General features: G+C 36.7%; 1 protein-coding gene across 2 annotated transcripts in view; it reads right to left on the bottom strand.

Moving 5' to 3' along the window:
- Positions 1 to 12500, bottom strand: part of LOC137623845 (uncharacterized) — a 335076-nt gene that overhangs the window by 259298 nt on the left and 63278 nt on the right. The gene's annotated exons all lie outside the window — the stretch shown is intronic.

The raw sequence follows: 12500 nt of genomic DNA, 5'->3' as shown, positions 1-12500 counted from the left end.
TCCTGTCTCCCTCTTCTTCCTGTATTTTCTGTCCGAATCCTTTCAAATAAATCCATTATTAGTCTTGAAGATTCTTGTTTAGCTCTTCATAACTGCCTTTCTGATTCCACTTGTCGTTGATTCCTTTTTGTATTTTGGTTCTCTTCCAAAGTCGCAGACTCAATATTTCTCTTAACTTTCACCAAAGCATTCTCTGCATCACCCAAATCTTTTTCCCTTTTTAATGGCCTCAGAGGCAAGTCGGTGCTGAAATCTTGCATATTTCAGTTGATTAATAAAACGATTAAAACAATCTTTTTACCTTTTTTAACATTCCTGCTCAAGACGAATGACAATTTGAAGCCGATTTTAGAATGCACCGGTATTCCATATTCCTCCTAACAGACTAAAAATCTTTTGGAGCTCTGAGAGGAGAGCATTCTACTTTCCTATTGATGACGGAATTCCATATTTCTTCTCTCCCGTTCTCATTCCTGTCTCCCTCTTCTTCCTGCATTTTCTGTCCGAATCCTTTCAAATAAATCAATTATTAGTCTTTAAGATTCTTGCTTTGCTTTTCATGACTGCCTTCACGATTCCACTTGTCGTTCATCCCTTTATGACGAAGTATTTTGGTTTTCTTTCAAAGTCACACTCAACAAATCTCTTAACATTCACCAAAGCATTTTCTGCAAAACCCAAATCTTGTTTCATTTTTAATAGCCTCATGGTTAGTCGGCGATAAAAGCCTTGCAAATTTGGGTTGGTCAATAAAACAATCAAAATTATCTTTTTACCTTTTCTAACATTTAGGCCTAGGCTTGAGATGAATGACAATTTGAAGCGAATTTGGGATTCCACCGGTATTCCATAATTTTCCTTTTGGAGCTCTGACAGGAAAGCATTCAACTTTACTATTGATGACGAAAGACAAATTGGAGACAAACCATGAGCTGAAGACTTTGAAGACTTGTTGGAGCCTGTTAGAGATTTCCAAAAGGCTCTCATGTTTTTTTAAAAATAAGCTAGATACAGGAACTTTATATTGTTGGCTCGGCGGGCAGCCCCGCTTCCCGCTAGCCAAGGCGGGCCTCCCCCCCCCTTCCCGCTGGCTGGGCGGGCCTTCCCCCTTCCCACTGGCAGGGCGGGGCTCCCCCCTTCCCGCTGGCAGGGCTGGGCTCCCCCCCTTCCCGCTGGCAGGGCGGGGCTCCCCCCTTCCCGCGAGCAGGGTGAGGCTCCCCCCTTCCCACTGGCAGGGCGGGGCTCCCCCCTTCCCGCTGGCAGGGCGGGGCTCCCCCCCCCTTCCCGCTGGCAGGGCGGGGCTCCCCCCTTCCCGCGAGCAGGGCGGGGGCTCCCCCCCCCCCTTCCTGCGGGCATGGCGGGGCTCCCCCTTCCCGCTGGTGGGGCGGGGCTCCCCCTTCCCGCTGGCTGGGTGGGGCTCCCCCTTCCCACTGGCAGGGTGGGGCTCCCCCTTCCCGCTGGCAGTGTGGGGCTCCCCCCTTCCCCTATGTGAGAACGGCCCCAAGTTGGGAGTGGTTGCTATGTTCTTGACATAGCCCAAGACATAGGTTATCAAAAAATTCTGAAGTACAAACATGTGAACAGTTTTCAAAGTACTACCAACATGAAGTGCTTAAAATAAATTCCTTAGAAATAACAGGTCTCCAAAAATTTGAAAAAAAAAAACCTTCCCAAAATTTAATTCTTTTAACGATACTAGATGGGACACTGCCTGTTTCTTAAATTTTTTAAATATTGGTTTCATCCTATTGCCAACATGAAATAACTTCACGTTGCTTCTGGTCTCCCTTTGGACATATACTGTATACCAGAGAAATCAGTAGGCTAATATGACCTAATATCAAACTAAAGAAAGGTAAATTCCAGAGAAAACGATATTTTTAAAATCACTATTGATAGAAAGGCGATCAGAAATAACCAGGGTAATCTATTTAGGTGCCATGTCCTCGACGTGGGCTGTCAATTGCCTCCACCTGGTTCTGTCTAGCTCTCTGTATAAATTGTCCAGCTGCTACATTCTCATTTACATCTTCCAGTAAGCGGTCCAAAAACCAGGGTAATAAAACTAGAAAAATAAGTACATGTACCGTAAAAAAGAAACGATACAATACGAACTGAAATTGCTAAGCTAAAAAGGGAGAAAAACATTGCTTACAACCTTGAAATTAAGTTCTTTAAAGCGCACCCACCCTTTGCCCCATTGGTACCATATTCTAGATAGCTTTTGTGCATTTGTTTACGAACCGTGGCCCAAAATTAGTTCGTATTCAAATATAATTCTGTTCTATCTATTGAAATCCTTGGAGTCTTGTTCCTCAAAAATAGCGTGATTTTTTTTTTTTTTTTTTTTACTGTCGTCTCACAAATCGCACTATAAAGACGTAGCGCAACATATTGTCGGTAACTAGACAATATCAGCTTAGTTAGAAATGAAGTTTGTAATTTTAACACTGAAATGGATAATGCGGAGTCAAGCTGCCAACTAATCATAAAGAGTTCATCTGTAACATGACTGGTATGGAATGAACATCTTGGCCCCCAATCTTCTTTGATTCTCACTATTCTCTCCCTCTCTCACCGCTTCTCGCTCTCACCACCCTCAGACTTTCACCCCTTCTCTCTCTCTCTCTCTCTCTCTCTCTCTCTCTCTCTCTCTCTCTCTCTCTCTCTCTCTCTCTCTCTCTCTCTCTCTCTCTCTCTCTAATAAATGATAAAAGATAATGTCGAGTTTATATCCCCCACTTACATAAAACTCAATTTCAAAATAAATATCCTCTTGAGAAACATTACAAGTTCCATTCTCTAGAGACATGATGTTCATGAAGTGAATCTTTATCTCACTAAGAGTTGGAATTGTTGAAAGACAAACAGGCAATAATGGAAGTAATAATGTGGTTTCTGGAAGGGTTACAAGATTTCCGTAGGTTTGGATAAATGGATAAACTCCAGGAATTTAGAAGGTAAGAAGAACTAATTGCGTTTAATAAATCCAAAGATATATCTTGCAATTCCAAATTATCAAAGGGCTCAGTGCGCGGGCCCAAACTCACCTCGACAGAACTCTCAAAATTTACGTTTTGATCCAATTACTATTATTATTAGTAGTAGTAGTAGTATTATTATTATTATCATGATTATTATTATTATTATTATTATTATTATTATTATTATTATTATTATTAACTCCGCCAAGGAGATCATGTTTTCACCTCTGTCTATTTGTTTGTCACCAACCTAACTCAAAAAGTTACGGGCAAATTTTGACCAACATACTACAAATATATTAAAAACGATGTATTCAGGCCGAATCTCTCTCTCTCTCTCTCTCTCTCTCTCTCTCTCTCTCTCTCTCTCTCTCAGTGTATGTCATTTAGGCCGGTATAACTCATGTATGGTGTTTTTTATTACTATTTTACATCGAACCATATCTGAAAGTACTTTTTCATTCATCGGTGACTTGAACAAGACTAATGTCGAAATAATCTAATATAGTTGTTAATGGAAGGAATTGTTTAGCTGCAATACTCCAATAATTTCTACATGATTTTTCGGATTCATGACACGGAATGATCTTCCTAATCGGGTAGTTGAATCAGTAGAACTTCAAAAGTTCAAAGTTAGAGCAAATGCTTCTTTGTTGATCAGGCGGACATGAGTCTTTTTATAGTTTATTTATGACATTTGTTTTTGATGTTGTTAATAGTTTTTAGGTGACATGTCTGTTTTGACGTTGTTACTTTTTTAGAACGATTTATTGTTAATTTGTTCTCTTCATTTATTAATTTCCTTATTTCCTTTCCTCACTGGGCTATTTTTCCCTGTTGGAGCCCCTGGGCTTATAGCATCTTTCTTTTCCAACTAGGGATGTAGCTTGGATAATAATAATAATAATAACAATAATAATAATACATATATATATATATATACATATATATATATATATATGTGTGTGTGTGTATAAATATATATATAAATATTATATATATATATATATATATATATATATATATATAATATATATATATATATATATATATATATATATATATATGTATATATATATATATATATATATATATATATATGAATACACATATGTGTGTATGTGTGTATTCAATATTTGCAGTGGATATTCGAAACATCAAATGATAAAACAGAATGAAATATGACAACTCGATTTGTAAAATTTTAATGCTTTCACTAGCAAAAACACCCCCTTGCTGTCTTTGATTCACTAAGGTTGGAGAGGCCTCCGCCCATTTCATAGCCGTAGTAAGAAGAGCAACACCTTGTCTGTTTTGTCATGGGAACACTAGAGACATCTGACGAAAGATTTCCCCCGAGTGTCTGCGTTCTTTTAATTCTAACTGTACATATTGTTTTGTTATTGTTAAGTTTTTTTAAGTTCATTGACTGCATAGCAATGTGAGAGACGTTACAGTTGTCTCCAGATACTATGATATTCTATTAGTCTCAGAAATTTTGATTTCTGAAATGTGGCTTTCAACTGAGCTCCTTATTCCAATTTTTAAGAAACCAATAATCACGAAATGGGATATCATTCCTAAGACAAGGGGAATGGCGATGTATATCAGAACTGTATATTCTGCTTCTCCTAAGAAAGTGCGGTTTACACGGTTGAACGATTCGTCGAACCCGGTTGTCGAACCTGCTTGTCAAACGGTTCGAAGAGGGGGAGTCAGTCACAAATGCATAAGGTTTGTGAACAATGAAGCCCCGCCCACAAAAGTCGGACGAGAACAGACTTTCTTTTAACCGTTCGACAACCGTGTTCGACAACCAAATACCCCGTTCACACGATCAAACATCACTTCAAACACTTGTCTGTCAAACCGCATACGACGAACCGTTCGACCGTGTAAACTCGCCTTAAATGTGGACGTTATGAGATTCAGGTCATAAAATTTGTGGCAAGCATAACAACTTCTATTTGTGTTCGACCTACCAGAATCTAGACAAGGATGATTCTACCTTCGATTGTTTTCTTACCACTATGGCTTAGATACAAGATGATAGAAATGCCTCTTTTATGCTTGTTGGTGATTTCTAAGTTCACCATAGGGAGTTGTTAAATTCTCTTTCTCCGACTGATCGCAATAGCTTCAGAGTTTTGGACTTTGCCACTGAATTAGACAGAGAAAATCATGAAAGAAACAACTCGCTTGGACCTAGTATACACTGACTCCCATGGTGTTATAATAGATAAGGTTGGTTTTCCGGTTGGGACATCTGATAATCATTATTCCTTGGTTTCGTTATTAGTTACGACTCAACAGTCTGTCCATGATGTGTCATACTCATGTGATATATACAGTATATAAAAGATCAAACAGACTGGAATGTCCTTTTGAGTGATCTTTTGAATTTGAATCAGTCAGAATTGTACAAATGTGACGAGCCTCTTGTTCTCTTGAATGAGAATCTGGTCAACATAATTGTTATTGCTCTTAAAATATTTTATTTTTCCCTTATTTCCTTTCCTCACTGGGCTATTTTCCTTGTTGAGGCCCCTAGGCTTATAGCATCCTGATTTTCCAACTAAGGTTGTAGCTTGGCAAATAATAATAATAATAATAATAATAATAATAATAATAATAATAATAATAATAATAATGGTTCTTGCGTGGTAATATTCGGAGTGAAAGACAAGCACTGTTTCAATGAAGATTGTAGAAGCACTCAGGAGAAGCAGAAGGGTAACAGATCATATTTGAAAAATAGCTATACTCAGCTAATAGCTATTACTCCGAGAGTGTATTCTTCACCTGAAAAGGAATACAATTCAAGAATAAAAGAAATCCTTTCTGATACAATCCATTCCTGTTTTCCAGAGGCTAAAAAACTATTTCAGCTTCTTGGTCCTATGAAAATAAATCTCTTGATGACCCTTGTTGCTTATGGAGGTGGAGATCCAAATGGTATTTTTCCTTTGTTCTTTTTTTTTATAAAAACCACTAATTTATTAGCTCCTGTGTTGTCTATTATTTTCTGCATGTTAGCCAGAAGAGGTCATTTTTGCAATTTCTGGAGAATTGGTAATGCTACTCCGTTATGTAAATGTGTTTGTGGTAGTTCTTGCCCGGCTGATTAATGCCCAATTTCCATAACTCCCATATTATCTAAAGTTTTTGAACGTCTTTTGGCAAAAATTCTTAAAAGGTCTGCTGAACGTTCCCTAGTTTGCACTTTGGCTTTTGCAAAGGCCTTAGAGCATGTGATGCCCTTCTTACAATTTCCAATACTGTACAGAAATCCCTTGATTGTGGTCAGGAAGTTCGTATAATTAGCCTTGATTTTAGTACTGGCTTTGACTGATGTTTTCAAACTCAAACATTTGGGAGTGGATGGGTCTTTCCTTAGTATCATTATTGGATTTAAGTTATAGATCGCTGAGTTGTTGCTGATGGGCATCATAGTGAGTACAAGAATATGACAGCTGGTGTTCCTTGGGGTAGTGTTCTTGGCCCATTACGTTTCATACTATATACCCATATGTAGTTTAGCCTAAAAAACAAGCTAAATGCATTAAATTTATATCCTAAATGTAGATCTGGGGTTGCGGAATCCCCAAAGAGAGATCTCGTTAAAATTGGTGCAGGATGCAATTTATGGGGCATGATGCTGAACCACAACCAAACTCAAAAGTATAATTGTAAGTATATCGAGGACAGTGGCTCTCTAACACCCAGACCTCGGCATCGATAATGTCTCTTTAACTATAAAGAACTCCCTTAAAAATTTAAGTGATTCTTGATTGAAATTAAACTTTTGAGAAAAACATTCCGTCTGTTTCTTCTTCAATTGCAAAAAATATTGGCTTATTGAAAATGTTTTTCAAGATATTCGATGACCAATCTATTCAGAATTTTTTTTTCAATTATTTCATTCTACCCTGTTTCGAGTAATATTCTCCTGTCTAGTCTTTAGTTGCTGCCCTCATTTTAATTTTTTTTGACAGAAAATTGCGTTCTATTAAATTTCTGATTCCTGATCTTGATTGATTGATTGACTGATTTGAGGTTTTCTGGCATCCTGACATGTAAGGCCATTGACGCCGTTCCTGATCTTGATAGTAATCTCTGGCACTGTCGTTCACTTAGTTCCTTATCTACGTTGTATAAGAATTCTCATAATTCTAGCCATCCTTTGCGTTTAGATCTTCCCAAAATGAATCCTCCTGTACGTAGTATTAGATACATAGTTTGTACTAACAGTCTTGCCTTCTTCATAATAAGTAGTGACCAGATTGTCGAATGCTCTTCCTAACTGGGTAGTTGACTCGGTGGAACTTCATAATCCAAACTTGCCATAAATGTTTATGTTGAACAGGCTGGCATAAGTCTTTTCATAGTTTATATATGACAGATCTATTTAATGATGCTACCGATCTTAAGATGATAAATAATCATTATTCGTTACTTCTCATATAGTTTATTTGTCTTATTTCCTATCCTCACTGGGCTATTTTCCCTGTTGGAGCCCTTGGGCTTATAACATCCTCCTTTTCCAACTAGGATTGTACCTTGGCAGTAATAATAATAATAATAATAATAATAATAATAATAATAATAATAATAATAATAATAATAATACAAGACAAACGTAATGCGAACTATTTCATAGTAAACTTTACCTAACGAAAACCGGCCAATATAGCAACAAGTTTAAATATCGTAGAACTTCAATAGAAACCATACGTCTAGCTTTCATCACGATACTAATTATTTAATGTGAATCTAAATTACAATAAAAAAAAATCCATATGGATAACAGTGCAATACAAACAGAACCAGATATTAAAAAAGGAGAGAGAAAATCGATTCGTATCAGTTTCTGCCACATCAACAGTCATCTATTCCAACACAATTCCCCAGCGAACGAAATTCCATTCAGAATGTATTAGCATGATCAGGCACATAGTCACAGACGAATTACCATAAGACCCCTGCAATGCGGGGGCTGGTGTTGACAACATGGCAAGTTAATAAGGATTTCAGTATTGCAAGTTGATTAACACTTCAATATCGAAAATGACTGTGGATTTCATTTTGCAAGTTTATTACGGATTTCTGTATCAAAATGTGTTTTTTTTTTTTAGTTTCACAGTTCAACAGTTATTCCAGCATTTCCAAATTATGAAGATTTTGTAATCGCAAAGAAAAAGTATTTCTTAAGAAATTTCATAGTAATTTTAGTATTAGAAGTAAGTAAGCTTTCCAAAATCCGAAAATCCCAAATCAATATGGCTTTTAATCTTGCAATATAATAATTTCTGGGATCCTTTGACTGGCCAGACACTACTACATATGATCCTTCTCTCTGGTTACGGTTCTTTCCCTTTGCCTACACAGACACCGAATAGTCTGGCCTATCCTTTACAGATTCTCCTGTCCTCATACACCTGACAACACTGTGATTACTAGACAATTCTTCTTCACCCAAGGGGTTAACTACTGCACTGTAATTGTTCAGTGGCTACTTTCCTCTTGGTAAGGGTAGAAGAGACTCTTTAGCTATGGTAAGCAGCTCTTCTAGGAGAAGGACACTCCAAAATCAAACCATTGTTCTCTATTCTTGGGTAGTGCCACAGCCTCTGTACCATGGTCTTACACTGCCTTGGGTTGGAGTTCTCTTGCTTGAGGGTACACTCGGGCACACTTTTCTATCTATTTTCTCTTCCTCTTGTTCTGTTAAAGTTTTTATAGTTTAATTAGAAAATATTTATTTTAATATTGTTACTATTCCTAAAATATTAGTTTTCTCCTTATTTCCTTATTCCCTCTCCTCACTGGGCTATTTTCCCAGTTGGGGCCCCTGTGCTTATAGCATCCAGCTTTTCCAACTAGGGTTGTAGCTTAGCATTTAATAATAATAATAATATTAATAATAATAATAATAATAACAATAATAATAAAAGTTAACAAATATTCCCCTATTACAATACAGTTAAGATTTCAGTATTGGAAATACAAAATTACCCCATTCCAGTATTACGAATATTGATATTACAAAGCAGCAATATTAATAAACATTTATCATTACAAAGCAATAAGGAATTTGTATTTGAGCTGCCATCCGCTATGTTTTAGAAAAGTAATATGATCACATAAGAAACCCTTCTAAGCAAAATAAGGCCTTCGACTCAATGAAGAATTAACTCGGATTGAGAATTTGCCATAATGACATACACACGCACACACACACACACATACACACACACACACACACACACACACACATATATATATATATATATATATATATATATATACATATATATATATATATATATATATATATTTTTTTTCTCAGCACTAAACCGTCTCCCCAAGAACAACAACAAAAATTCATGACCAAGTTCATTCTTTTTATCAAAAGAGTCGTAGATGAGCCTACTGTGCGGAAAACTTCCAGAGCCTTAATCCCTTTAGTCATGTATACATGCGTATCGAACCCTACGATCCACATTGCGCCTTTCAACCCTCTCTTGTATTTCTAATGTCTTTCAAACCATCGCTCTAACCATTTCAAGGTCTTCTTTCCCTCCTACATCCTAGGACGTGTGACTGAAAATCTTAAAAATCGAAGATACTTATAGCATCTCTACAAACAAATGTTGTCTTCCATTTTTAGATGCCCCTGAGATATTATCTATTCGTTATAAAGTTAAAGTAGTATGTTCAAGTACCACAAATAAACAAACACACACATACATATATATGTTTGTGTGTATGTATGTGTGTATATATATATATATATATATATATATATATGTGTGTGTGTGTTTGTGTGTGTATGTGTGTAAATGAAAATCAACTTAATATCGGGCTCAAACAGAAATAAATCTATACCTCATTGCCTTTCATTTGAAGGGACTACGGTTCGATCCCAGTATTAGGTAGAAATTTGTAATATATATATATATATATATATATATATATATATATATATATATATATATATATAATATATTATATATATATATATATATATATATATATATATATATATATATATATATGTGTGTGTGTGTGTGTGTGTGTGTGTGTGTGTGTGTGTGTGTGTGAATTATCAGTATTAGTACTAGGGAATTTATTACCCTAGTTTGACACTCGAAATGTAAATACAAAAAAGTTACAAACAATTTTAAAACTTTCTAAGGGCTGCTAATAAATCAAGAGCTTGTGCATTGCACTGGCCTAAGCAATACTTAACCCAACCAAGCAAGTGAGCTCCACCCACCAGTCTCTCGAGTAAATTGAAATCTGACAGTAAAAGACCGCAGAGTTATGGATAATTCTAACTAACCTCAACCTTCGAATGCTTGAAAAACACTCGTGTAATCCTTCGAATGATTGAAAAACACAAATGTAATCCTTCGAAGGATTGAAAAACACAAATGTAATCCTTCGAAGGATTGAAAAACACAAGTGTAATCCTTCGAAGGATTGAAAAACACAAGTGTAATCCTTCGAATGATTGAAAAACACAACTGTAATCCTTCGAAGGATTGAAAAACACAAGTGTAATCCTTCGAATAATTGAAAAACACAAGAGTAATCCTTCGAAGGATTGAAAAACACAAGTGTAATCCTTCGAAGGATTGAAAAACACAAGTGTAATCCTTCGAATGATTGAAAAACACAAATGTAATCCTTCGAAGGATTGAAAAACACAAGTGTAATCCTTCGAATAATTGAAAAACACAAGTGTAAACTGTTTATTGAAATGTTCTGAGAGTCTATAAAAAAAATCTTTCCCTTCAATTGTAAACCAATTTAAACCCCTCCATTCATCGGGGGAACTAACTTTTTCCATCCCAGCAAAGCCATAGGCAATGGTGCGTTTTCCTCTGTGGTTCGATGAATAAATTTCACACAGAAGCAACCACAAAACAAACACCACATCTCGTATGTCCTTGTGTTTTCTACGTAATGAAACAGAGTAACACAATACCTATATCGCTACTGAATAAACGGACTCTTACGAGAATCTACTAGGTACCATACGTGACCATCCATGGAATAACTTACACCATCAGCAAAAAAGATCGATTTATTCTTTCATTCACAAAATAACAAAATATTTACGTAGTTTCAACCGAATAGTTAGCATAGTGAAATGCCATCATTAAAAGGAAACTAGTTGATGAAGTCACCAAAGAGGTAATAGACCTGCAAAATACACCTGCCAATCATTCTTAAGTTACGCAAGTAACATGTTCCCATGAAGAGGGTCTTTCCAATTCTTACAAGAAAATCATATGCAAAAGCGGGGAAATATTTCAATGAAGTCACTTGCAATGGTAGTATTTGACACACAATTCTAATGGTTGCTTTTTAAAAATTTTGCCCATGCTTTGAACTAAAATTATAGACAGCAAATGTTCCTTAGAAAGAAGAGTTCATTACATATAGTAAATGTTAAAATTTAAACGGCGTTTGCACGAAAGAAAATAGCTATATCAGCAAGCATCTCTCTCTCTCTCTCTCTCTCTCTCTCTCTCTCTCTCTCTCTCTCTCTCTCTCTGATGCTTTTTCACATTTGAGTTCATTACATGTAATTATAAGAGAGCTAACTCCATCAAAAGATTTACGTATCTCAAAATGCAGGTTCATAAAATTGACGAAATATTCTGTACCAACCGTGTATCACACGATCGTACATAGTAACGACATTTCATTTTGTGTATATATTATGCTTGTATCATCGCTCTCCCCTCGCACTGATAAGAACCTGAAATAACATGAGTGTGTTTCTCACCGGTAACTGTTAACCGGTGCGGTGTCGGTTGAACATGAAAGGGCCCGTGTAAAGGCCGATTCACACGACCCGTTTTCTTTCCGACAGGCTCGCCGGCGGTTAAGCGGCGTCTAGGTTTCTTACATGTATTCAAATGCAACTGTTCACACGACCCGTCAGGCAGACGGCGGCCCTTGGACGTCAGCCGTACGAGTCGGCTCGGCTTCCTTCCCAAGAAACCTCGGCAGGTTTGACGGCCGTTAGCCATCCGTCCCAACCAACGGGTTGTTGTTGTTTCGTGTTAACGAGGACCTGTATCGTACCTGTTTCGTTTCGTAACCTACAACCTCGACTTTTCCTCATAATATAGTCGTAAAAATTATAGTTAGGTTGTTGTTGACACCGTGTATGAGAGGTTAATTAAACTTGTTCAAGAGTATGAGATGTTAGACATGGCAAACAAGATGTACAGAAATAATTTACATAAAATAAAGATATGGAAAATGACTGTAGAGGCATCAAATAAAACAGGTGGATTTTAATATTCTTGGCATGGTGCATAAAGTATAATGAAGTTGCATAACTTATTTTATCAACACAGTTATCAACCAACATTTTAAAGTGTCAAAAAGTGGCAGAGTCTAAGTAAACAATGAAAACCGCGCGCGGGTAAACGGATACGGAACGCCTCGTGTGAATGTACAACATTTCGACGGCGGTTAGCCACCACCCAGCCT

The sequence above is a fragment of the Palaemon carinicauda genome, chromosome 30, assembly GCF_036898095.1.
Source record: "Palaemon carinicauda isolate YSFRI2023 chromosome 30, ASM3689809v2, whole genome shotgun sequence".
In the NCBI taxonomy this organism is placed as follows: Eukaryota; Metazoa; Arthropoda; class Malacostraca; order Decapoda; family Palaemonidae; genus Palaemon; species Palaemon carinicauda.
Note: the sequence above shows the minus strand (reverse complement) of the source record. Positions and strands in the feature narration are given on the sequence as shown.